Genomic DNA, 24559 nt, shown 5'->3' with positions numbered 1-24559 from the left:
GCCGCTTGCACGCGCCCAGGCCTGTCTGCCGGCCGGGCAGGTCGCTGCTGCTGACCTCTCCTCGTGTGGCCCGCGTCCCCCCCGGGGCTGGGCTGCAGGGTCACCGGATTGGCCGCGCCTCCCGCCAGCTGGGCAGGGAGAAGGGCTTGGCTCTGAATCCCGCTCCGTGGCCGCTGCACTCCAGGCGTCCGCGTCTTGGCAGAGCCCAGCCCGTCTCCCCGCTGCCCTGTGCAGGGAGGCAGAGACGCCCGGCAGTCGGCGAGCACGGCCCGGCGGAGGAGCCGGCTGCAGCAGCAACCCCGCCCCCAGCTCGAGGGAGGGGGACCCCCGACCCCAGACCCCAGCCTCTCCGTGCGTGAGAGGGCTAGTTCCCATCCAGCCCGCAGCCGGCATCCCCCGGCTGCCGCGACTCCAGCTCGCCGCGCTACCAGGTGGGTGCCTGCAATGGGCAGGGGCTGGGTGTGTGCGCGTGGAGGGGTCGGGGGGGCACATTTCGGGTGACTGCATAGCCTGGGGGGGAGCAGGAGGGTGCGCCTGAGGTAAGGGGATGCTGCAGCAGCAGCCTTTCTCCCCCACCCCAGTCGATGTCAGCCTGGCCGGGAATTGCAGCTGGATGGGAATAACTGATGCATGTTACCGGAAAAGCGGAAAGGAGCCGGTGAGCTTCATTGCCTGGACTTCAACAAAAAATCTACTAGGGATCCAGGTGATTGAGCCTCTGAAGTTTTGCATTGTCGCCTCCTGGCATGATGCGCACAATAAAGGGGGCCATGGATGCATTTTTTAAAATCAGCACATACTGGGACAGAGAGACGCAGAGATGGGGCCCAGGCTGCGTTTGCCGGCTCAGACTGGGACAGACAGGCAGACATGCGCGTGCACACATACAGGCCGTGGCTGTATGTATGGGCTGAGACACACACACACGCACACAAATGGTTGAATTTCTCAGCTCACATCTATGTTTTCCATCTCGCACTGGTTGGGACGGGCGTGCGCACACACACACATAAATGGTTGAATTTCTCAGCTCACACTGATGACTGAGAGGGCCACACACAGCCAAGGGCATGTCTATGTTTTCCATCTCGCACTGGTTGGGACGCACACATAATCACTCATGTACATAGGGACAAGTCTATTTCAAATTGGTGGGAGATAGATACATCACAATGGATAAAGCCTGACTTTCCCAGTTTGTGTTGGTGGGGTATGTACACATACACGCAGGATTATATGTCTGCATTTCCAGGCTGACACTGGAAAGGATGATGATAGGAATAGAGTTTGCATTGCAGTCAAGATATGTTCCCTGCATAGAACAAGTTGTCTCACTGCATGCAGTATACCACCAGCAAAGCTTGGAATGAAGAAAGATACTATGCTTGTATATAGTAAAAGGAGCTGGATGTGGATGTTTTAAAAGTTGTGATCTGATACTGGCTGGGATAAACTTCTACATGAAGCTTAAACATCTGGCACTCGGGCATGCTATTATATAACTGACTCAGTGGAAATGAAATGGAGTGAAACCCTTTTGATAGCTAAATTTATTTTTTCCATGAAGAAAAGTCATGATTTTTCCCCCAGGCAGAGCCATTTAAAATGTTTCTTCATAAATTGTTTGTGTTTTTGTTAACATGAATTGTAAATCAAATTTTACTCAGGAAGTTGCTACACTATTACAATACCTTTTCATTTTTTCTCTACTGGTTTACGAAAATAAAAGAATAATTTGTGAGGAGTGCTGCAAAATCATAACAAGCTTCTTGAGTTTGTGTAGATTATTTAAAACAGTGTTTTGGAGATCATCCCCCCTTCCCCCCCACACCCTCTGAAGTTCTAATACTTAACATGATCATCTGACTTGGGTTTTGTCACTGTCCCTCCCCTTTAGTTGTATTTTATAACCCCCATTTTAATATTCTGGAAGTCTGCACTGTTGATATTGCTATCAAATAAAACAGCAATGCAGATATTATGGACTAATAGCAAATGAAACAGAAGACCTTGCTGTGCTTCTCAAAGTGAATTACGTTTCCAAGGTCGAACAAAAAACTGCAGTGTAACTTGTATATGTTAACATATTGGTACAGAAATATTCATAAACCTCACTGGAGGAATAAAGAGAAGTCCCTGCTTAGGTAGGCTTTTAAAAAAATAGAATATTCTTCTGCTACTAGTGTATCCTCTAAACTATTTATTACTAAGTTAAGGTGCAATAAACTGATTAAATTTATTCCTGAAATATCTATAGTTGAGTTTCAGTGGAACTAGTTTATTTCACTGCATGACTAACAGATTTTCTATTCACTAGATGAGTAACTTGCAAGATGACGCTGGCTCAAAGATTAAAGTCTCATCAAATATATAGTATTTTCTTTATAATGTAATCCTGGTTGGATTGTAATATTTATCATATATAATTAGCATTTGTTCTTATATCCATACCTACCACAATTAAACTTTTAATCTTTATATAAATAACATAACCTTGACTTTTAGAGGTTACCCAAAGGTGGCTAGTATAATCTGAAACAACTGTAATATTTCAGAAATTCAATAAGATGAAATGGTGAAGTCCAGTTTAGTGTTACTTGAAGAGTTAATGACCAGAGATTTTTGTTTTCATTTATTAAAAGTTGACACAGGCAGAAGACTTACTAGTTCTCTCATACCCCCTTAAATTACATATATTTGTATTGATTTATTTAAAGTATCAAGTATGAGGTTTAGTATTTGCATATTTCTTTAGAATATGTTTTTAATCAACATCTTCCCAACATAAATAAATGGTAAATATATATCTGAAAAGACTAATTTTCCCCACGTGAATACATAATTGGGACATACTATAGTACTTGTGGTTGAAAAGTATAGTAGAACCTCAGTTACGAACATCTCGGGAATGGAGGTTGTTCATAACTCTGAAATGTTTGTAACTCAGAACAAAACAATATGATAGTTCTTTCAAAAGTTTACAGCTGAATGTTGATTTAATACAGCTTTGAAACTTTACTACGCAGAAGGAAAATGCTGCTTTTAACCCTCTTAATTTAAATGAAACAAGCAGATACAGTTTCCTACCTTGTCAAATCTTTTTTCAATCTTTCCTTTATTTTTTTAATAGTTTACATTTAACACAGTACTATTCTCCCTCTCCCTCTCCCTCTCCCTCTCCCTCTCTCTCTCTCTCTCTCTCTCTGTCTCTCGGTCTCTGCTGCTGTCTGATTGCATATTTCCGGTTCCAGATAAGATGTGTGGTTGACTGGTCAACTCTGGTATTCGTAACTCAGAAGGTTCTACTGTAGTTGGAAAAACTCTCTCCTCTCAGTATCTCTCCTAGCTTTCACCAGTTTCCTTAACACACTCCTAGCTCTTTATGGTGTTGACTGCCTCGTTTACCATTTGGCCTTTTGTGCTTCATTGCCTCATGGAACTGATTTTTATTCTCAAGGCCTCTGATGCTCAAAGGTTCTGATACAACTTTTCTAGACTTTTGATTTTATCTTGGCTCTCTTCCTTTTATCTTCTTTTAGCTTAGGAATTGTTGTACCATGGCAGACCATTGCTCATCTGTTCTTGTAGAAATACATTTTAATTTTAGATGCTGATACCTGAAGGGCTCTGCGTACCAGAGTATATAATAAAATATTTCAGAAACTTTTAAAAATACAACCTCGTCCACAGACAAATACTAGGACTAATGTAAAAGTAAACTTAATAACCCGTCAGACCTAATTATAATGAATATTCCCCACCAACTAATCTCAACTAAAAAGGAAATACAATTCTTTAGTTTCTCCCTGATAGGATGCCACACTGAACTGTAGTATTTATTAAAGGGAAGAGCATTCAATGTTATAGTCCAGCAACATAGGAAGCCTTGCCTCTTCTTTTCACGAGTTTTCCCCTAGAGACAGCATTGCTAATGTCCATTGCCACTTCCTTCCTCCAGGCCCGGTGCTTGATGTCTGATGAAGGCAGAATACATTCATAATGCTAATTGTACATAATTCACTTTCCTTTAGTTTCCTAATCTTGGTGTATTTGTATAGAGAAAGTTCTACATCCACTCTTGGAAGACTGGTGATTTGCTTCAGTACCTTCAGGTTTCTTGGGGTGTGAAGGCTTCTGATTCACTTCATATTGGTTTCTAGGTTTGGGGGAGGCTTATATCTTTGCTTTGCTTTGGTTTCTCGGGGTGCCTTCAGCTTCAATTCTTGGGTATGTTAGGAGGTTTTCTCAAATAATTGTTATATAGTTTAAGGTTTCTAAGTGTCTGTGCTTTTAGCTCCACAGAACATTTTTATCTCACTAGAGCAGGGATCGGCAACCTCTGGCACATGGCTCGCCAGGGTAAGCACCTGGTGGGCTGGGCCAGTTTGTTTACCTGTCACGTCTGCAGGTTTTGCCTATTGCGGCTCCCACTGGCCTCGGTTTGCCGTCCGAGGCCAATGGGGGCTGCGGGAAGCTGTGCAGGCTGAGGGATGTGCTGTCCAGGGCTTCCCGCAGCCCCCATTGGCCTGGAGCGGAGAACCTCGACCAGTGGGAGCCGTGATTGGCCAAACCTGCCAACGTGGCAGGTAAACAAACTGGCCCTACCTGCCAGGGTGCTTACCCTGGCGAGCCGCGTGCCAGGGGTTGCTGACCCCTGCACTAGAGATTGTTTCTCTGTGGAAAGCTAGCTGTCTGGTTCAGCATTCCTGTGCTCTTCTACTATCTGTATCAGATTTGCAGTGGGACATGGATAGAGAAACTGCATGCAGCTCACTTCTTAAATTTTTTCTACTGTTGTGTGGACTAACCATGTCCTAATCAGGAAACTGTGCTTTATATACAGAGAAGGGGATAAACTGTTTTAGCATTCCTGTCTCTCCTGAATTTTAATGTTTTCTAGACACTTTTTTCCGAGACATCATTATGAAAGATTGGGGGTGGAATTCCTGCAGAGCCTAAACGTGTCCTGTGTACTAGTTATCTGCTAATTTGCAGTCTGCTGCCCTACTGGAGTGGGTAGAGATGGTTGTTCCTGGAGATGAAGTTTAGGGGATTCTATTCTATTCCATTCTATTCTGATATGGGGGATTCCACTCTTGTTCCGTAACAGTTCTCTTGGGTATTTCCCCCTAACGTTCCTAAGGGATTGTGGTTCTTTGTCTGGATTTGATTTGCCTCACATACCAAAAAAATTCCTACCCTCTGCAATAATAGAATGAGTGTACCCAACCTCTTTCTTTGCTTGAGCATGTTTTGCTACAGCAAGGTTCTAGTCCACTAAGTTCATAGCAAAGGTCCTATATCAATGTGCAAACCTAAATACATGTGCACAGGGGTTATAATGGTGTTGAATTATTGACAATTCAGAATGTGGGTTTGATGGTGTCTGTGGTTAGACAAAAATGAAAAACACTATTAGAAGTTACAGAAATCTGATTTTTATTAAGTTTCCTTAAGATTTGTGTTTAATTGTACTATCTCCAGATTGAGATAGTTTTCCAGTTTGTAAATATGAACTTGCAATGTCCAGCTACCTTCCATATAGACTTTGAGGTGTTTGTGATTCATTACTATATAGTAGTTCATAAATTCTGGTGAATGGAAATTCTGTGATGTCCCTCCACTAGGGAGGTTTGTTACAGTGATGGCAGCAGCAAGGAGCTGAAGGGAACGGGTTTTGAAATTTCTCTCTGAAGGAAGGATTAAGGAAAAGTCATCAAATGATCTCAGTGTGAGTTCCCCAATGACCATTTAAGAAGTAAGGTATATGGGACTTTTTTGTGTGTGCGCTATTAGATAAAATTAAAGGCAGAAGAAGCTTTCAGGAAAAGGACTGCAACAGGTAAAATACAGTTAAGAACAGGGCTTTGGAGGAAAGCCTGGGCAAAGTGGCTGTCCAGAAGATGGAGGTGGTGAATTTTTAGGACTCCTCCCTTTCAATTTGTAAAAACTTTCTTGCTTGAGATCTAATGCTTAAAGCCTTACTGCTACTAAAAGAGAAAATGGGAGCAGGGAGGGAATTGGAAGGTTCAGCTTTAAAAACCACCAGGTAGTTAACCTCTTATCTTTAACGTGAAGCTCAAGTCCTGTGAGGAAATTACATTTATATTTTATTAAAGATCAGGAGGATTTGTATAACAGCCTTTTAGAAGTGCCCCAATATAGCAAATAGAATAGCTGTAGTTTTAGAAACCAAATTCAATTATTTGCCTCTTGTTTTGAATTCTCTAGAACTAGGTTTATTTTAAATCTTAAGAAATTACTATTTTTTAACACAAAATTAATTTTGTTTCCTGAAGAAATAATGTATCTTTTAACTTATAGTAATAAAAATAAAATGTGAATTAAGCAAGACCTCTAGCCAGAGTTGGAAGACTTAAGCCTTCTTAAAGTAATTGATGTTGTACAGAATTATCATTACTAAGGCTTGAATCAGGCCCTGCTAGCTAGAGGAATATTTAATAACCAGAGGTGGATGTTGCCTTGGTGAGAAACTCAGCCCTCTTGTCATCCTCAGCTGGAGAGTGTTGGTATTCCTACCAGAGAGCTGTCCCTGGGCACTGCTTAGAGACTCCATCTCTCTTAGCCTCTGGTAGTTGGTGTCTGATGAATTTGGCCTTTAGAGAGTGGAGCTTGGGGAATGCGAGGAGGAAAAGATGACCTAGCAGGTGAATGAGAACTCTTTTCCCTGACTTATGCAGGGCTTACTGAATCCCTATGATCTCATTCACACAAACAATTCACAGTTGCTGCTTCCCCTCCTACTCCTTCCTCAAAATACTGTGGTGAGTAAAATTTCATCTCACTTGAAGGTAATGGTTCTACTTTGAGGATGTAGTACTGCTGCAGGTATGAGAGAAAAGGATTCAGATAGAGAATGGCTTGCTCTTCTTTCTCAGGAGAATGTCACTAATCAGGCTGTGCTGAGGTTTGGGTTTTCACCTGCACAATAAGAGCTTCTCTAGTTTTGAGTCCTGAGGAGGGGAACGCTAACAAAATGGCAGGTGGAAGCTCCTTTCCCTTTCCCATGGGTACTAGCTACCAGATTACTACCAGTTAGGGTGGCTAGCAGCACTGGGGAAACAAGGAAGCTAAAACTGTGGAGATGGGGGCATGGAAATTAACAAAAATGTACTAGATACAAGAAAAGAAGGTACAACCTGCAGATTCCAAAATGGTCTACATACAATAGCAACTGATAGGCCAGCTGCCAGAGAAGGTGGCAACCAGTGGTGTAGAGGCACTAGATGAAAGGTGGGAGCTTATATGTAAAGCAGGTAGTTGGAATCTGACTGTCATTGAGAACACAGCTCTAGCTCACATTGGTGTGGATCCAATAGTTAGGATCAAGGTGTGATGTACCAGCATCACATATCTATCCTTACGGAGAGTAACTGTATTTTGCTTACATCGGGTCTGTGTTTTTTGTTTGTTAGTCTATATTTTACTATATAAACATTTTTTTCAAAAGATGCTTACATCCTTGTTTTTCCTTTTTTACAAATATTCCAAAAGAAATTACAATACCATAGTCAATAAAAACAGAAATAAGGATTTAATATGAAATGCAGAAACAGGTGAAATCACACAATGATTCTGATCCACAATACAATCACTTTTGGAAGACTGGTTCCATACTTTTAAAAATTCCGTATGTTTAATGTAATGGTTGTTCCAGCATGAGATCCCACTTCTTTTCATTTCTCTGTTCCTTTCAGCTACGTGAAGTCTAACTTTCCAAATTCATTTTCTGTCTGAGACCTCTGCTTCTTCCACACATAACTCCTGCTTGGTATTAGCCGCCAACCTCTTTTAGTTTTCTTTGGGGCGAAGGACATGGGCAAAATCAGACTGTTCTCTGGTTGAAAATTGTAGCATTTCTGTAACAGTCTAAGGCTCTAAATTGCATCTGCCTGACTATGCAAATTGCACAGACACTTACCATGTATATACAGACACAAATGACAGTTTACTGTAGCAGGCTTTTCTCCATCTCTGCTACTGTTGCTGATGTAATCCACATGTAAAATCACTGCTCTGTTACCACGTTGTCTATATACAGCATGTCATTTGCAGAAGTGATACCTAATGCAAGATAATTGATCATTTTTTACCATAATTTTTGGAGACATAGTTTGGTGGCAATTGCATATTATACTGTGGGGGTGGAGCCCAAAGTTGTGACCACCACAAACAGTTGTGTATATGATTCTTCTAAAGAAAAAGAGACTAGAATCATAGAATATCAGGATTGGAAGGGACCTCAGGAGGTCATCTAGTTCAACCCCCTGCTCAAAGCAGGACCAATCCCCAGACAGATTTTTGCCCCAGATCCCTACACGGCCCTGGGTTTAGCAGGCCAATGCTCAAACCACTGAGCTATCCCTCCCCCATGAATGACTTCTTGTATTCCTCTAATTAATACTGTTCTTGTTAAATTTTCTCCTTAAATGTAACTTCAAGACTACTAGGATAGACTGAAATCTAATCAAAAGATTAGGGTTAGAATCAACTGAACTGGCTAACCCTGAGACATTCACAAGACTTTGATAAATCTGCCTATGTGCGTATTATAATTGAGTTTAGAGATATAGAAATAGTTTTAAGCTGCAGCTATGATACAAGGTTAGTTATTACCAACTGACTCCTATTTCCTTCCTCCAGGGATTCAAAAACTGCTTTTGAAATTTGTAAAGTGGTTGGTCACTCTTGTCCGTTGCCAGAAGGAATGCAAAGGAGACAGCTTGTATATGCATAATGGCTGCTGTCCATCCACCCGTGGAAAGAAAGAATATGCACTACCAGTGTTAAATGTTTATTTCTGTTACTAATCGTGTACTTGCAATAGGAGGAGGCAGAATCTATGGCTTTCAAGTTCACAAATTCCACATCATGATTTTATTTATTTTGGAGTGTTTTCCTGAGTTTGTCAGATTCATGGAACAGTAATATATATATGTCATTTAGGTGAAGGAGGTGGTGGATGGGATTTTGTTAATCACTTGATCCTTTTCAAAAGCCTACAGTATCTTTTCTAATTTTATCCACTCCAGTTTTAAAGGTCCCAAATATGAATGCCTCCTCTGCTTCACTAGAGGCTTTTCCACAGCTTATAATAGAACTCACTGAAAGGAACCTTCCTGATATTCAACCCTTTCTAATTTCCTCCTATTGTTCCTAGCTGGAGCTCCTTTACAATTCTGTGTATGAATTCAGTTTACAAAGGGACTGTTATATTCTTGCTATGTGATGTCATGCCTGTGACTATGCAGTTCAAAATTGCCCTGGCCTTTATAGCTGCCATCTCATATTGCATATTCACTCATAACTTGCTGTCTGCTGTCACCACACATCTCTTCTGGCATAATTGTTTCCCAGGTTTCTCCCCCTATTTAAAACTGTTTGGTCTTCCTCTGGGAGATGTGGTTTGGGGTTTGCCGCTTTTCTCAATTTAATATCCTCTGAAGTTCACCACTATGTTGTTAACTCCTTCCTTCAGATCATCATAAATAAAGATGTTAAATCAGATCAAATACCAATCTTTACTGTATTCCTCCGAATTAGATATGTTACCACTTTACATTACTCTTTATTGTCCTTCTGCCAGTGTTCCTACTACAACCAGCTTGCATTAATTTAAAAAAAATTGAAAATTCTCAAACTGGGGGGTCAGGACCCTTCAGGGGGTTGTGAGGTTATTCAATGGGGGTTGCGAGCTGTCAGCCTCCACCCCAAACCATGCTTCGCCTCCAGCATTTATAATGGTGTTTAAATATAAAAAAGTGTTTTTAATTATAAGGAGGGGGCACACTCAGAGACTTGCTGTGTGAAAGGGGTCACCAGTACCAAAGTTTGAGAACCGCTGAGATATACCGTTCTTTACTAAAATATATTAACTACTGCATTCTAATAATCCACTAGCATTATATAATTTATTTTGTATCTACTGCATTTACAAGTAATACTTAAGATTATGAAAAATGTTAGTGGGGAAATAATATTTTTCTACTCTTTTTTTAGTTTATTTACTTTGTACATTTGGCAGCATTTTGTTTATAATTTGGTTTCACTGTTCCTCTGTATAATCATTTTCTCACTTACTAAAAAGAGCCTTATAAACATCAACAGGGGAGCCGAAAAACCCTGAACACCATTTATAAGGTTTCTAAAAATATAATGACATACTGTTTAAAGGTACTTTATTAGAAACTGAAATAATTGAAATGTGTCAATTTGTGGGAAAATCAAGTTTACCGAGACCCTGTAAGGAGGGATTTGAATTAAGAGAGTGGCTCTAATTGTGTAGTTATGTCAAAAATGATATCATATTGTCTGGCATGATCCATTCCCTATAAACCATGCTACTTTTCAGTACATGCTCCATTATCTTCTCAGTGTTGGATTTATTTTTTTCTATTTGTGAATAAAATTCCTGATGAGAACATGCAGGCTAACTTATTACTGTGGTAGCATGAAGAATTGGCCAATGTTTTAAGCATAGTTGTAAAAACTAATTCTAAGATGAACTTTGGACATATGTGGTGAAGTGGCACCATTGATGTGAATGGGAGCTTTGCCATTGACTTCACTGAATTTCACCTAATTAAAAACTGATTTAGTCATTTTAAGGCACTAAATATAAGGAAAGGTCTTTGTATAAATTGCATCTATTAAAAATAAATATTTTGGCAATCATTAGGGTCTGGTTGAATAAGCATTATTTATTTACTATACTTACTGATACCACACATCCTGGGTACATACTTACATGGCAGAAATAATAAGGAAATAGGATATAAAAACTGTTTGAAAATAATAATAAGGATCTGATATAGGTCAGAAAGTACCCAAACTCAGAAAAATAAAATAAAATAAAAACATTTCTCAATTTATATGCCTTCTATATAATATATTACTGCTGATGGGATTCTGTGTCTCTGTGTATGCACAGAATTCATGTCCACCGCAGATTTCTTTGTTTCCCTGTCAGAAAAATGATTTTCTGACAGGGAAACAAAGGGAAGCTGCAAGAGCAGTCACACACCACTCCCTAGCTGCACAGGAACATTGTTTCAGGCACCCAGAGCAGCCGCAGAGAGGTAAATCACTGCTGGGCTGGGGATACCCAGCCAGTGCCTCCTACCCTGAGCCTGGATTAGCTGCTAGTCCCGGCTGGGCTGGAGGCAGGAGAGGATGCGACTTCCTCTTCCCCTGCAAGGAGTGGCTGGGGTTGTGTCAGACCCACCCCCAGAAACCTTCCCCAGCTGCAGAAAGTTCAGCATCTTCCCCTGTTTCCTTCCCCCATTGCCCTTCAGCTGTGGCATGAGGGGTCACTGTGTGGGGAGCTGCTCCCTCATCTGCCCAACCTCCATGCATTTGGACCTTCCATACTCAGGCACCCCCGCCAAGCCTCACACGGTACATCCAGAAGCCCTAGCCTTTCATACCCAAACCCCACCCCACTGAACCTCAACCCCTGCATCTGGAGTCCCCCTGCACCCAGCTCCCCTGCCTCAGGACCCCCACCCCTGCACCCAGACCACCCCCCACTGAACTTGCTGCACTCAACCCCCCACCCAAACAACCCCCCCACCACCCTGAACCCCCACATCCAGACCCCTATGCTACTGACCCCCAATTAGGTGCACCCAGGCCCCCACCCCACCAAGCCCCAGCACTCAGACCTCCCTGCTGAGCCCCCCACACCCAGATCTCTCTGCTGAGCCCCAGCCACTTTCACCTGGGGAAGCCCCAGCAGAGTCTCATTGCCCCTGCACCTGGAGCCCCACAACGAGCCTCTGTGCATGCAGGTCCCTCCACACCTGGATCCTCCACTGAGCTGCCTGCACTAAGGTATTTCTGGGGCAGGCCCAGACCTTGTGCTATGTCAGGGTTGGGTGCAGCCTCACCACTGAGTCCGTGTCCCCGGGGTGGGGAGGCTGCACCTTTGTGCAGCCAGTGGCCTGTGCTCCTCACTGCCATGCTGGAGCCTCTGCATTTATTTAATGACAAATAAAGCTTGCAGAATTTTAAAATATTGTGGGCAGAAATTTTAATTTTTTTGGCGTAGAATTTTTATATTTTTTTGGCACAGAATGCCCTCAGAAGTAATATATAATGAGGTGAATTAAAGATGTCTTTACTTGTCCTAAATAGGTGTGTAGCTCCAAAAAGGCTAATAGAACTATGCTTTTTTACAGCAGCTTTCGATCTAGCTTGCAGTGTCTATTTTAACTTCTCTCACAGTAAAGCAAGTGTTGTTTCTTGACATCAGTACATGTTTTCAGTTGTTGCTGTACAGTTCTCTTTCTTTTATTTGTTCCCCTCATTTCATTTGAGTTGTGGACATTTTATAAGTTGAAAGAGATGTGTGTTTTATGCTAAGAGGTGATAACATGTTTGTGGGTGATATGACAGTTTTATTCCATTGCATAGATTCCAACATTTCTGGCAGCTTTATCATGTTGAAAAGGTGGCTGAAACAAATTGCCCTATATGCTGCAGGTATCTTGAATTTGCACCTCTTATTGTGTGCTTCTAAAATGATCTTGGTTAATTAGAAACTAAAAATGTGTCAAAAGGGTGTGATGAGGTATTTCAAAAACAAAACCTTAAATGAGTCTGTTTATGGACTGGGGTTACTTGCTATCTGCAAAAAAGATCTTTTAGCTGTATATACCTAAGAAAGTCATTCAGATAATCGTAATTCTCATTTGCATGAGAAATACCCAACTACCTGCACTTTTTGACAAATTAGATAAGAAATAATGGCTAGTATTCAAAACAATTGATAAAATTCAGCTTGAAATGTATGCATTCTCTGAAAGATATTTCATTATATAGAAATCTATTATAAACAAAACTTTAATAGAACCACTGAGATATGTACACAACCAATATGAGTAACTGTGAGTTTATCTTTGTTGTGGTTTTCCTTGTCCTCTTTCTTATGCTCATTCCTACTGTCTTCTTTAAGTTTAGGCCCACATCTTGCAGTACACTGATGGATCACATACACGGTAGGAGGGACCTTAGGATCTGATCTCGCAGACACTTCAGTTGAACTACTCATTTGAGTAAAGTTAAGCAAATATGTAAATGTTTGCAGGACTGGGGCCTGAGATTATGAAGTCATTGAGGCAAGCACAGGGTTTTTTACTTGTTGGGTAGTAAGCTTTTGGTGTTGTGTACAAAAATAATCACAAACTGGATGAAGTGTTGGGGTCAATTCTGCAGTCCTTGCTTAAGCAAAACATCCTTTGATTTTAATGGCAGTTTTGAAGAATTTGTCACATATTCCTTACGTTTTTGTAAATTGACTAAAGGGAAAATGATTAAAACAGCCCTCTCCAAGCAACCACAAATTCAGTACTAGAGCTGACTAAGCTATATAATAATACTTACCACTTCAGAGGGACTTTTGTACTCAGTTTCTCACTGAGTGGGATTGTTTAGATAGTAATATAAAGAATTTCTTTACATTTTATAGATTATAAGGTGATTGATAAATGAACCAATTATTTGAATAAATTAGAATATCTATATGGTAATTTATCAGCTCACTGAAACATTCAAAAGTTGCATCCTGGCATATCAAAAGTTCGTTAGGAAAGAAGGTTATATTGCATGTTTCCAAAATTATTCACTTAATCCTCATAAGTATATCTCCCTACCAAACAGCAGAGTTAAGTATTTGATCAATTTAAATTAAAGTGATCATTTACTACTTAAGGCACCTTTGTGTCTGGGCTGTAAAAGTACATTGCACTTCCCTCTCTTCTCTTGCGTACATGCTGATGAGGCACCCATCTTCAGAAATTGTTGTGAAAGCCTTCAGGAGGGTTTACCATTAGTATTATGTACAGATCTTTAGGTGATCTCATCATCTAGCGTCAATAAATGTGTCAGTTCCACAGAGGAGAGAGGTCTCAATTTCTTTTTGTTTTTGCATAATTTTGTTTTTCACATACTGCAGTAGCAGTTCTTCTACACACATAGTTACAGTCTTGACTTTCAGATCCTGTTTATTACTGAATTCTGTACAATAAAACATGATTACACACACAAGAGGTGTGTGTTTCTCAGGTTCTCTCTCTGACCATCTTCGACACCTATGTAATGTGCTGAACTCATCTTACATTCCTCCTCTCGGGCAGGACTTATAGATCCCAAAAGAACACTGGTGATTCCCATATGTATAGAGCCCTGCACGGATACAAAAATGTGGATCAGCATCTGATCCACATCCACCAGGATCATCTTGCGATCCGCTAGTCATGTTTTACTGGTATCTGCATCTGCACTCGCAGCAGCAAGTCATCTCGCAAGGGCTAGCAGGGGGGTGAAGGAGAAAGGAGTGAGTGGGGAGGTGGGGTCTGACAGGGAAGAGGCAGTGTGAGGGTGGGGTCTCAAGGAGAAGGAACAGTGTCGGGGGAAGGCTGAGGGGAATGGGCATCGCATTGTGTGCTGCTCGCGAGCGATGCAGCAGTGCATTTTACATCACAGTGAGGCAGAGGGGTGGGGCGCCGGTGCTCCATCCACTCCAATCCCCATGGCTGGGGGTGGGCCCTGCTGCCCAGGAACTGGCAAGCCCAGGGCTGGGAGCATGGCCAGTGCTGTCTGGCGAGGCCATGGTGGGGATACTGGCGCTGCCTGAGGGGCCAAGCTGTTGGACAGGAAGTGGCGCAGTGAAGGGGTGCTGGACAGTCCTGACTCAGGCCTGCTGCCCAGCTCCGAGCAAGCTGCACCCCTAGGGCTCCCCAAACTGGACGCTGCGGGCCAGGCACTGCCAGTTGGTAGAGCCCTGCAAGGTTGTATTTGTATCTGATCCACTGTCTGCAAAAATGGTTAGTGGATATCTGCATCTGTGGATGTGAAGCGGATATCTGGGATTTGCAAGGCTCTACATATGTAATGCTAACAGATCGGGAGAGAAAAGTCTTCAGCTCACAAGTAGCATAAAACTGAACAAGTAGCATAAAATTGGAGCTGGTGGAATAATGGTGAAAAATTTCATTCACATAGTTTTACTAAACATTTTAAAGTTTGATAATTTTTGAGCAAAAAATTAAAACCAATTGCTACTTATTCATACAGCAACACTGCGTGGTATGGTATGGAATGCAGTTTTAATAATGATCCTGAACATTTTTCAGTCTTTTATAAAATTTGGAGAGAATATTTCCAGTATTCTGTTCCAAAATAATTGCTTTATGCAGTAATTGTATTGGGGTTTTTACATGTAATTTTTATTAATAGTAATGGGAATTACACAGGTAAATCTTTGGTAAAACAAGGGAGAGCAGGGCCTGTCTCAGATAATGTTACGTTAAAACTTACAAAAGTGAATTCCCATTTGCCATGCATAGTGAAAATAAACTCTCATTGTATGTTACACAGATAAGTGTATTTATTTATAGCAGGGGATCTCAAACTTCATTTCACTGTGTCCCTCTTCTGACAACAAAAATTACTACACGACCCCAGCAGGGGACACCAAAGCCTGAGTCAGCCTGATTCCCACTGTCCCGGGTGGGAGAGCCAGAGCCCAAGCCTCATTGCCTTGGGCAGGGAAGGGGTCAAAGCTGAAGCCCCAGGGCTTCAGCCCCAGCCAGGGGGTCTGTAACCTCAGCACCGCTTGGGCCACCGGGCTCAGGCTTCAGCCCAGAGCCCCAGGAAGTCTAAGCCAGTCTTGGCAACCCCATTAAAATGGGGTTGTTACCCAATTTGGGGTCCTGACCCACAATTTGAGAACTGCTGATTTATAGGATAGTTTTAAAATGATGTTAAATTTAGCTTTCATTGCTTTATAAATAATGCATAACTGTATCTTAATATAGTTTTATTGTAAAAAATCAAACTTTCTAGGAGGAGCCCTGATAAACGTAGTTGTCACCTTGCCTTCTTTTAGCTAGTATATTCATACATTTTAGATCATTAGTACCTAAGCATTACAGTTTGAATTTAAAGACATTGGGCATAGTCATGGACTATTATATAATTCCACAAAAGAATTTTTCCACAAAAGAAAATAAATTTTCTATTTTTGAGAAATAGATGCAGTATAAAAATAACTGGAGTTTTACAGAGTTTCTTTTATGTGAATGCACATGTTTGTAACATTACTTTGGGCTACTTCAAAAGAATGTTTAGTTTCTTAATGTGAAATGAACTAAAGAATGTATTTCTTTAAAGTACAGCTTGAAATCTGTTTAGCTTTGTTGTACAGCAAAAGTTTTATTGGCATCCTGGAGTAATGTGCAGCTCATGACCCTGACTGTTCAGTGTATAAGTACATTGATAATGAAACAATTATATAATTATGAAACAATTCATATAGCCCTAGAACAGAGGCAACTTGGATGTTAACAGATTATGTAGGTTACATGTTCACAGAAAATTGTGGCAGTTCTTCTACATCTCCTGGTGCAGTGCACTGATTTGTAAATATAGATGACCTGTATAAATGTGTGTGTATGTGTATGTATATATATTATATATTCTAAATTTATCAGTACGTACCTTTTTACTTTAGTTCTATCACTGTCACATACAATTCCTTTCATTTCTGATTTCCTTCCATTTAACGTCTGTCTCAGACAAAGCAGCCTTTGTTTAAAGATGATTGTCTTTTTTGTTATCCGGCACATTTGGGTAATCTGTCAGCTGTTAAATGTACCTCCTGTATTAAAAAAAAGTACTTGTACAGACATTTGGCCCTAAATTCAGTGCTGAAATGCACATTTAGCATTTAACTTAGCTGTGTTAAAGGGATAATTTTTAATGGTCTGGAGGCTGGAGTCTCTTCAAGATCCATCGCAGTCCCAATTCCCAGAGTTACACTGATCCTCTCCCAGTTTGGGAAGGCCTGGATGCTACTGTATTCTCAACCTGTTCACCATTACTCCTTGGCGTGACCGATGGTGAATGGGTAATATAGTGTGGCTTTTCTAGCCACTGGCAAACCAGGAAGCAAGGCACCTTATTTCTGATCTCCTATAAGACATGTTAGATTGTTGGGAAGATGCATTTAGAAAGTCACAGTTTTTTATATAGTTAACTAATTTTAAACAACTACAAGCTTTCTAGTAGATCCAGCAACGAAGAGTGGTCCTGTTGGATGTTTGCCATAACTTGTGGCCCAGTGTTGGTGTTAAAGTATAGCATGGCCCTTGTCTTGTGGAGACTTGGCACAGTGGTTATAAATATACTCTCTGACACTTTAGAAGTAAAAGTCCACATGTGGGAGCTGTTGTGTCCACTGTATAGCGAATCTGGTGATATTGCTGAATCCTTCATCACCTTTGAGAGGCTGTGTATGCTCCATGCAATTCCTGACAATCAAAAGATGACCACTTTGGGTGCAAAATTAACTGGGAGAGCTTTGGACATATTCAATAAGATGCCAAAGGATGATGCTTCCAATAACAGTAAATTTAAGGAATTGGTTTTTAAACCATTTCAGATTACACCTGACATTTATAGAGTAAAATTTAGAAGTAAGAGAGGGTCTGGATTAAATAATGTGGTTTGTGTGAACCAAATGAGACATCTACTCATAAGGGGGTGAGGGGAAAGGATATGACAAGCTTTGAAGGAATGTGTTATTTGGTTGCTCAGGAACAGTTCCTGAATATGTCTAGTGATGCTGTAAAGCAGTGTTTATGGTATAAAAAAGTAGAAATGGGCAATGAATTTGCAGATTATGCTGATAAATTTGAGCAATTCCAAGCACCTAGTAGGAATAAATCACAGGCAGAGGAGTTAAAGTTTGGTGGGAAGCAAGGTTCCCATTTTACCCCTGGGATGAAAGAGAGTGGACTGGAGGCTGGATGCTCACCTCCCCAAGTTCAGTCCTCCAGTCCTCGTCCCAAATCTCCTGTAAAAGCGGAAGAGCCCAGAAGGTGCTATCATTGTAATTCCACTGAGCGCCTGCGGAATAAACGCCTTGTACTGAGTGGGAACAGGCAGCAGGCAACTCCTGGAAATGCTGCTACCCAGAATACAGAGGCACCTCAGGCAGTTGCCACTTATCACATAGGATTTGTCAAGGTTGCCACTGCACAGCCAGACAATTTTAGTGGATTATTGAAGAAACGCACACAAGCATAAAGATCACCCCAGGAACTGTGTGCAATAGAATCCTCTGAGATAGCTCTACACAATGGGAACTGTTTGACCCAGGTGACAGCAAAAATGGTTTCCAGCAAGTGTGTGGGGGGGATATATAAAAGAGGCACAATGACGACATGAGGTAACCTCACTCTCCCTACAAGAACGCACCTGAAAACATCTGAGGAGCAAAGACTAAACTGTGAGAAGTGATGGTACCAGGCTAAGATTTTTAGCCTGTGTAAGTAAATCTGGGAAAGCCAAGGCAGATTCTTGTGCCTTGAGAATCTGCCGGCCTGTTTATCACTCAGGGTGAGAATTTGCTAATTTGTATCCTGTCTGTCTAGCGTAGTAAGCTCAGTTTGCATCTTTTCTTTATTTACCCTAAGGTAATCTGCGTTGTTCTGTTTGCTATCCCTTTAACCACCTAAAATCTATATTTTGTAGTTAATAAACGTATTTTATTTATTATTAAACACAGGTTATGTAATTTCTAACTGGGGCTGGGGGAAGAAGTCGTGCACATCTCTCTTCACATTGAGGAAGAGGGCGGATTTTTATGAGCTTGTGCTGTGCAGATTTTTCTACACAGTGCAAGACAGTATTATTTTGGGTTTATCTCCCAAAAGGGGTGTGCACGTGAGTGCTGGGGGTTTCCTCTCACACAGAGGTGACTTCATTCTTTGGCTGCAGCTGGGTGTGGCCCTACCTATGTGTGTATGTGCTGCGAGAGCCTAATTCAGCAAATCAGGGAGTGGGAACCCAGGCTGGTGGATCGGGAGAGGCTCAGTGAAATCCCGGTACATCAGGTAGCATCCCAGAAGAGGGGCCGAACCTGTCACAGTAACGTCAGATAGATGCAACATAAGAAATTGCTGCTGTTTGCACTAGTGATATTGAACATTGTCTTGAGAACTGCAGAAAAGAGAGAGATGCAAAATTGTTTAAAGTGACACTGTCAACCTTGAAACCCTCAATTTTAAAATTGAGTTAAAATGTACTAGATCTACCAATTTTGGGGACTTTACCATCATATTGTCCATTTAATAATTTTTGTTGTTTTCCCAGTTGCGTTGTAACAGACAACTGGGGAAGCTGACTGACTATACAGGGAAAACAGTACAAGTGTCTAAATAAAGTGCTGTGAAATTAGTAAAAAGTAAACAGATGGAGAAAAATAATTAATTTGCTAATTCTCATTGCACCTAACAGTAATGTTACATGCTGTTTATAATGACAATAGGTGGAAAAATTTTCCAACGATTATTATTATTTTTTTTTGGAGGGATGGAGTTCTTTTAAGATGGGTTATACAGTTTAAAGTTCTGTTAACAGCATAAAAAATGAACTTATCAAATTTTATTTATATCATGGCCAGTTTTCTGCTAATTATGGACTGGACTTTCAGAAATGCCAGTCTCTTAGAAGCACAAGTCCTATTGAAGATAAATGGGACTTGTGCTTCTAAATAACTTAGGTAACTTAGGGTCGGATTTTCAAAAGTACCAGCTTCCTTCTACTCTGTGTGCTATCTTATGCTAGGTGTACTAGGTTTAAGCCCTGATCCTGTACCCAAGTGTTGGGGGTCTGTGCTAGTGAATCCAGGACCTAACAGTTTGTGAAGAAACTAAGGACAAACCTGGTCAGGTAGTTATTATTTTATCAAACACCAACACTGAGTTTGATGTTGTAAAAACATAAAGAATGAGAGTTTACAGTTTAAGGCCCCACTCTTGCAATTGTCTTTATGTGGGAGAACTCTTGCACCCCTTAGCAAGGAACCATTGATTTTTGGGGGGGGGCTGTGCATAGAAATGCGGCTGTGCACAGTCACGTGCCTGGATTAGGGCCTAACTAAACCAGCAACACACAAATGCAGTCGGAGATGCAGAAGATGGTGCAAGCTCAGAATTTAAGAAAAAATGAAATGGAGTGTTCGCAGTTTTACTGCCCTTGGTGAGCGTTTTATGGGCCTCCTGGAAAAAGTGAGTCCTGAGAAGGGATTTGAATGATAAATTCAAGAAAATCCTGGTCTTTGTAGAGAACTCAGTGATTAAATTATTTGTTACAAATTATCCAGCCATCCTGCATCTGAACTGTAAGATTAGTTGTTATAACTGTTTCTCTTTGTGGTGTTTATACTTTCACATTAGGCATATTGAAGTTCATAATTACCACTCCTGTCATTTGACCTTCAAAATACCTTGCTTGTAAATTATGTTGATGTTTAATTATTTAGGCTGTCAGGCCCCTATCCACAAAGGGACTTAGGTGTTGCAATCCTGAGTGTTGCGATGTTTAACTTCTAAATGTTTAGTAAATCACAGGAACAACACTGTGATCCAGAAAGCCTGAGATAGGTGTCTTAGACTGTGATCCACAAAGCTGGCATCTTGGCGGTGAGCTGCCTAAGCCTGCCCATAGAGATGCCAAAAAGAGGGGTGTGTGCTAACCCCTACTCCTTTCATGGAGTTAGCCGTGACTGGGCTGCAGGGAGGCATCTATTGCTGCTAGTGATCCACAGCTAGGAACCCCTCTCCTGAAGTCAGATGGTATAGGTGCCTGAAAGGTGTCTTGTTAGGAGTCTGCTTCAATTCACACAAAATGGCTGGAGGATGAGGTGGTGCCCACTTCATAATTTTTAGCTCAGCTGTTAGAGCATTCACCTGGGATGTGGGAGACCTGGTTCAATTCCTTCCATTGCCTGGTGAGAAGAAAGGATTTGAATGGGGGTTTCCCATACTTCTTGGGAGAGTGCATTAACTACTAAGTTATGGGATATTCTGGTGTGCATCTCCTTCAATCTCTCCTGTTGAAGCTGTTCCACTTTGGCTAAATAATAAAATAGTCATTAGAACAGGTGGAATGGAGCTCAGGTCTTCTACCTCCCAGGTGAATGCCCTACTCGCCAGACTGCAGGGTTATTGTCACTCTCATTCTCCCTCTGACCCAATGACTCTTTCAGTAGTTATACTCAGTGGAATGGCTTCAACAGGTGAGACTGAACGAGCCACACATCAGAGTATCCAAAGCTCAGTGATTAGTGCACTCTCTTGAGAGGTGAGAGAGCCCTGTTTAAATCATTTCTCCTCTTTAGGTAGAGATGGGAATTGAACACAGTTCTCCCATATCCCAGGTGAGTGCTCTACTGGGACAAAAGTTAGAAGGTGGGCACCAACACCACCTCCTCTTCCACTGCTTCCTCCTCTGACCAGATTTGAATGGGGCCCAATCTGGTAGGCAGCCTCTTGAGCACACATACAGGATCAGGCCCAGTAGGAAGATAGGCAAACACATATTGTCCCGCACTTCCGGGGTTGCTCTGGGACTTAGGTATTTGAGTACCTAGAGTGTGACAGCAGTGTGTATGCTTGAAGGTAAAAACACAGGAAGCTAGAAACCTTTGTTGAAAAAACGTGGGCATCAAGTGAAATAAGGTGGCTACAGGGTTAGGCAGCAGCCAAGCGGAAGTTTTGTGGGTCACAGTGGAACCTGCAACTGGGATTTAGGCACCTAAGTATCTTTGTGGATCTGGGCCTGACACAAATTGGGCACAGTATAAAATCTGAGATGGATGATGTAATAGGCAAAAGAATAAAAATAGCCATGACTTTGGAGTTTGTTCAAAACCAACAGATAGTTCTTCCTGTTGTGGTCAGGTTGGCAGGCCAAATACACAAGGGGGGAATTTTTTCAACACAAGAAAGCAAAACTCTTCTATATGGGCTCTTCTCTGCCCAAGTTCTTCAGCTGACAGCACAGGAGGGCCTGCTCAGTATTGCCAATCCCAAGTGTTCAAAATCCATGACTCAGTCCTCAATAAATTATGAGATTGGCTTAAAAATAATGAAATTTTATAAAAACAATAAAATTGGGGTTCTTTTTATTTGCCTTCTTGATTTTAAACCTTTGAAATATACTTCAGGCCATGTTTTCAGGCCTTTCTGTTCAACCCATGAGGGCTGGAACTCTTTCTTTTTTCTTTCTTTCTTTATTTTTAAACAAAGCTGAGATTCTCACTTATTCACATGACTCTGAGTAATGGAAAATCCTTAAATACTTCTCTCCCTGTTGGGATGCCTTGTCAGGTGCTGAGCAACAGTTCTCAGCTGTTTGCTCAGGCAGAGAGGTGTTCCAGGCCTCCCTGCACTTTGGCATTGTGTCCTTGAGCCCAGAACAGCAACAGGGTTTCTTCCTCGCCTTTCTGAGGCCACTTCTTCACACTGATCAGCCATATTCACTGTTCCATAGGTATGTTCCTTACAGAAAATCCTTGAACAGGGTTGTGCTTGCCCCAGTGGCCTTTTTGTGCTAGTTTTAAAGGGCCAGTACACCCTGTTAGAGGTATTTGAAATTTGAAGCACATTTCCCTATTACCTAAAAATGTGGTGATCATATTGTAAGTTCTGAGAAGTGTTCAGGCTAACAGCTATGATGTATTTCTATTTTAAAAAATTCTTCAGAAAATTACATGCGTCGTGTCAGGTTCCCACAAATTGCAACATAGAAAGTCAATTGTTGTTCAGCTGTATATTTTCATTAGAAACAAAATAAAAAAAGAACATGGAGGTGTGAGTGGTCTCTGTATTTACCAGCTAGAAATAGCCATTCTGAGTGCAGCCAGTCTGCATTTTGTCTTTGCATTTTACAGACTCTATGCTTGGATATTTATCAACTTGTTCTGTTTGCAATCTTTTCTTGAATTTAAAAGATGAATCCTAAAAGGATGATAGAATTGAGATGGATCCTGTAAACCTTCTCTTGCATGTTTATGTTTGGAGGGGGGGAAGTATTTTATTTGAGGAAAATATGACACCTGAAAATGATTGTCTTAACACGTGCTAGTTTTTCTAATGCAATGATTCTGTAATGCAGTGTCTGGTGCTACGTTTATGGTCTCGGTAGTATAGTCTGTGTGTGCTCTCAATAAATAACAGTTCTACTGTGGCATGGTTTTTCGATTTATTTTTTTCAGATTAAAATATTACTATTTATTTATCGCCAGCAAGGAGGTTTCCTTCTTAATACGTTGACAGCAAACCAAATGCATTTTCATTTTTTGTTCAGTGCTGTTTAAATCATTTTCCAAATTTCCCACACGCTTCCTTCTGAAATAGCCTCTGAGTAAGTTCTATATTAGGAGTGACTTCTAATTTTTCTGTAGTCTTTTAAGCACTATACACTTTAGATTCCCATTTCACATACTTAACAAGAGTGACAGAGGACCAAATAATCAGTTGGTAAAATGCAGATTCAAATGTCAGATATACAGCAAAAGTCAAGTGGCTTTTCTCTCTTATTAATTTTGTTTGTGCTAGCAGGGGGATTGCAGGCATCTGAGTAGAATGCAGAAGGCAATAGCATTTGCTTCACTAGATGAAAATTAAAGAGATACAGCATCTTCAGGCAAAGGTATTCTATCCTATGAAGTGAAGTATCAGAGGGATAGCCGTGTTAGTCTGGATCTGTAAAAGCAGCAAAGAATCCTGTGGCACCTTATAGACTAACAGACGTTTTGGAGCATGAGCTTTCGTGGGTGAATACCCACTTCCTCAGATGCATGTAGTGGAAATTTCCAGGGGCAGGTATATATACGGAAAAGGATAAATGGACACAAATCAGACATTAGGAATGGCAATATACAAAAACCTGTAGGAGAGCACTTCAACCTCCCTGGCCACACTATAGCAGACCTTAAGGTGGCCATCCTGCAGCAAAAAAACTTCAGGACCAGACTTCAAAGAGAAACTGCTGAGCTTCAGTTCATCTGCAAATTTGACACCATCAGCTCAGGATTGAACAAAGACTGTGAATGGCTTGCCAACTACAGAACCAGTTTCTCCTCTCTTGGTTTTCACACCTCAACTGCTAGAATAGGGCCTCATCCTCCCTGATTGAACTGACCTCGTTATCTCTAGCTTGCTTGCTAGCATATATATACCTGCCCCTGGAAATTTCCACTACATGCATCTGAGGAAGTGGGTATTCACCCACGAAAGCTCATGCTCCAAAACGTCTGTTAGTCTATAAGGTGCCACAGGATTCTTTGCTGCTTATCCTATGAAGTGGTAAATCTTGCAAACAGTGGTGTTTAAATTGGGATAAGCTTTAGCAGATAGCACAGTATGTTCATATTTGCACATTATTGCAAAAAGTACCTGAAAAGCCTAAATGCTGGAGGAAAAGGGGGGACCTATGGTATGTGGCTGTATCACGTTTTTATGACTTGCAGCTCTGCATTAAGATAATGACTACAGTAACTCCTCGCTTAACGTTGTAGTTATGTTCCTGAAAAATGCAACTTCAAGCGAAACAATGTTAAGAGAATCCAGTTTTCCCATAAGAATTAGCGTAAACAGGGCAGGGCGGGAGGGTGTTAGGTTCCAGGGAAAATTTTTTCACCAGGCAAAAACCTATATATTATATAGATATACACACAGTATATGTT

General features: G+C 41.2%; 1 protein-coding gene across 6 annotated transcripts in view; it reads left to right on the top strand.

The window, feature by feature from the left end:
* The first annotated feature begins 234 nt into the window (after positions 1 to 234).
* OSBPL6 (oxysterol binding protein like 6) overlaps positions 235 to 24559 on the top strand; it is a 189003-nt gene continuing 164678 nt past the window's right edge. For all 6 annotated transcript variants that reach the window (XM_050968992.1, XM_050968990.1, XM_050968989.1 and 3 more), the window contains exon 1: positions 235 to 431. The gene's annotated coding sequence lies outside the window, so the exon portion shown is untranslated. The remainder of the gene's footprint in view (positions 432 to 24559) is intronic.

The sequence above is a fragment of the Gopherus flavomarginatus genome, chromosome 10 (assembly GCF_025201925.1).
Source record: "Gopherus flavomarginatus isolate rGopFla2 chromosome 10, rGopFla2.mat.asm, whole genome shotgun sequence".
NCBI lineage: Eukaryota > Metazoa > Chordata > Testudines > Testudinidae > Gopherus > Gopherus flavomarginatus.
The sequence above is the reverse complement of the archived record's forward strand: the minus strand, read 5'-3'. Positions and strand labels throughout refer to the sequence as shown.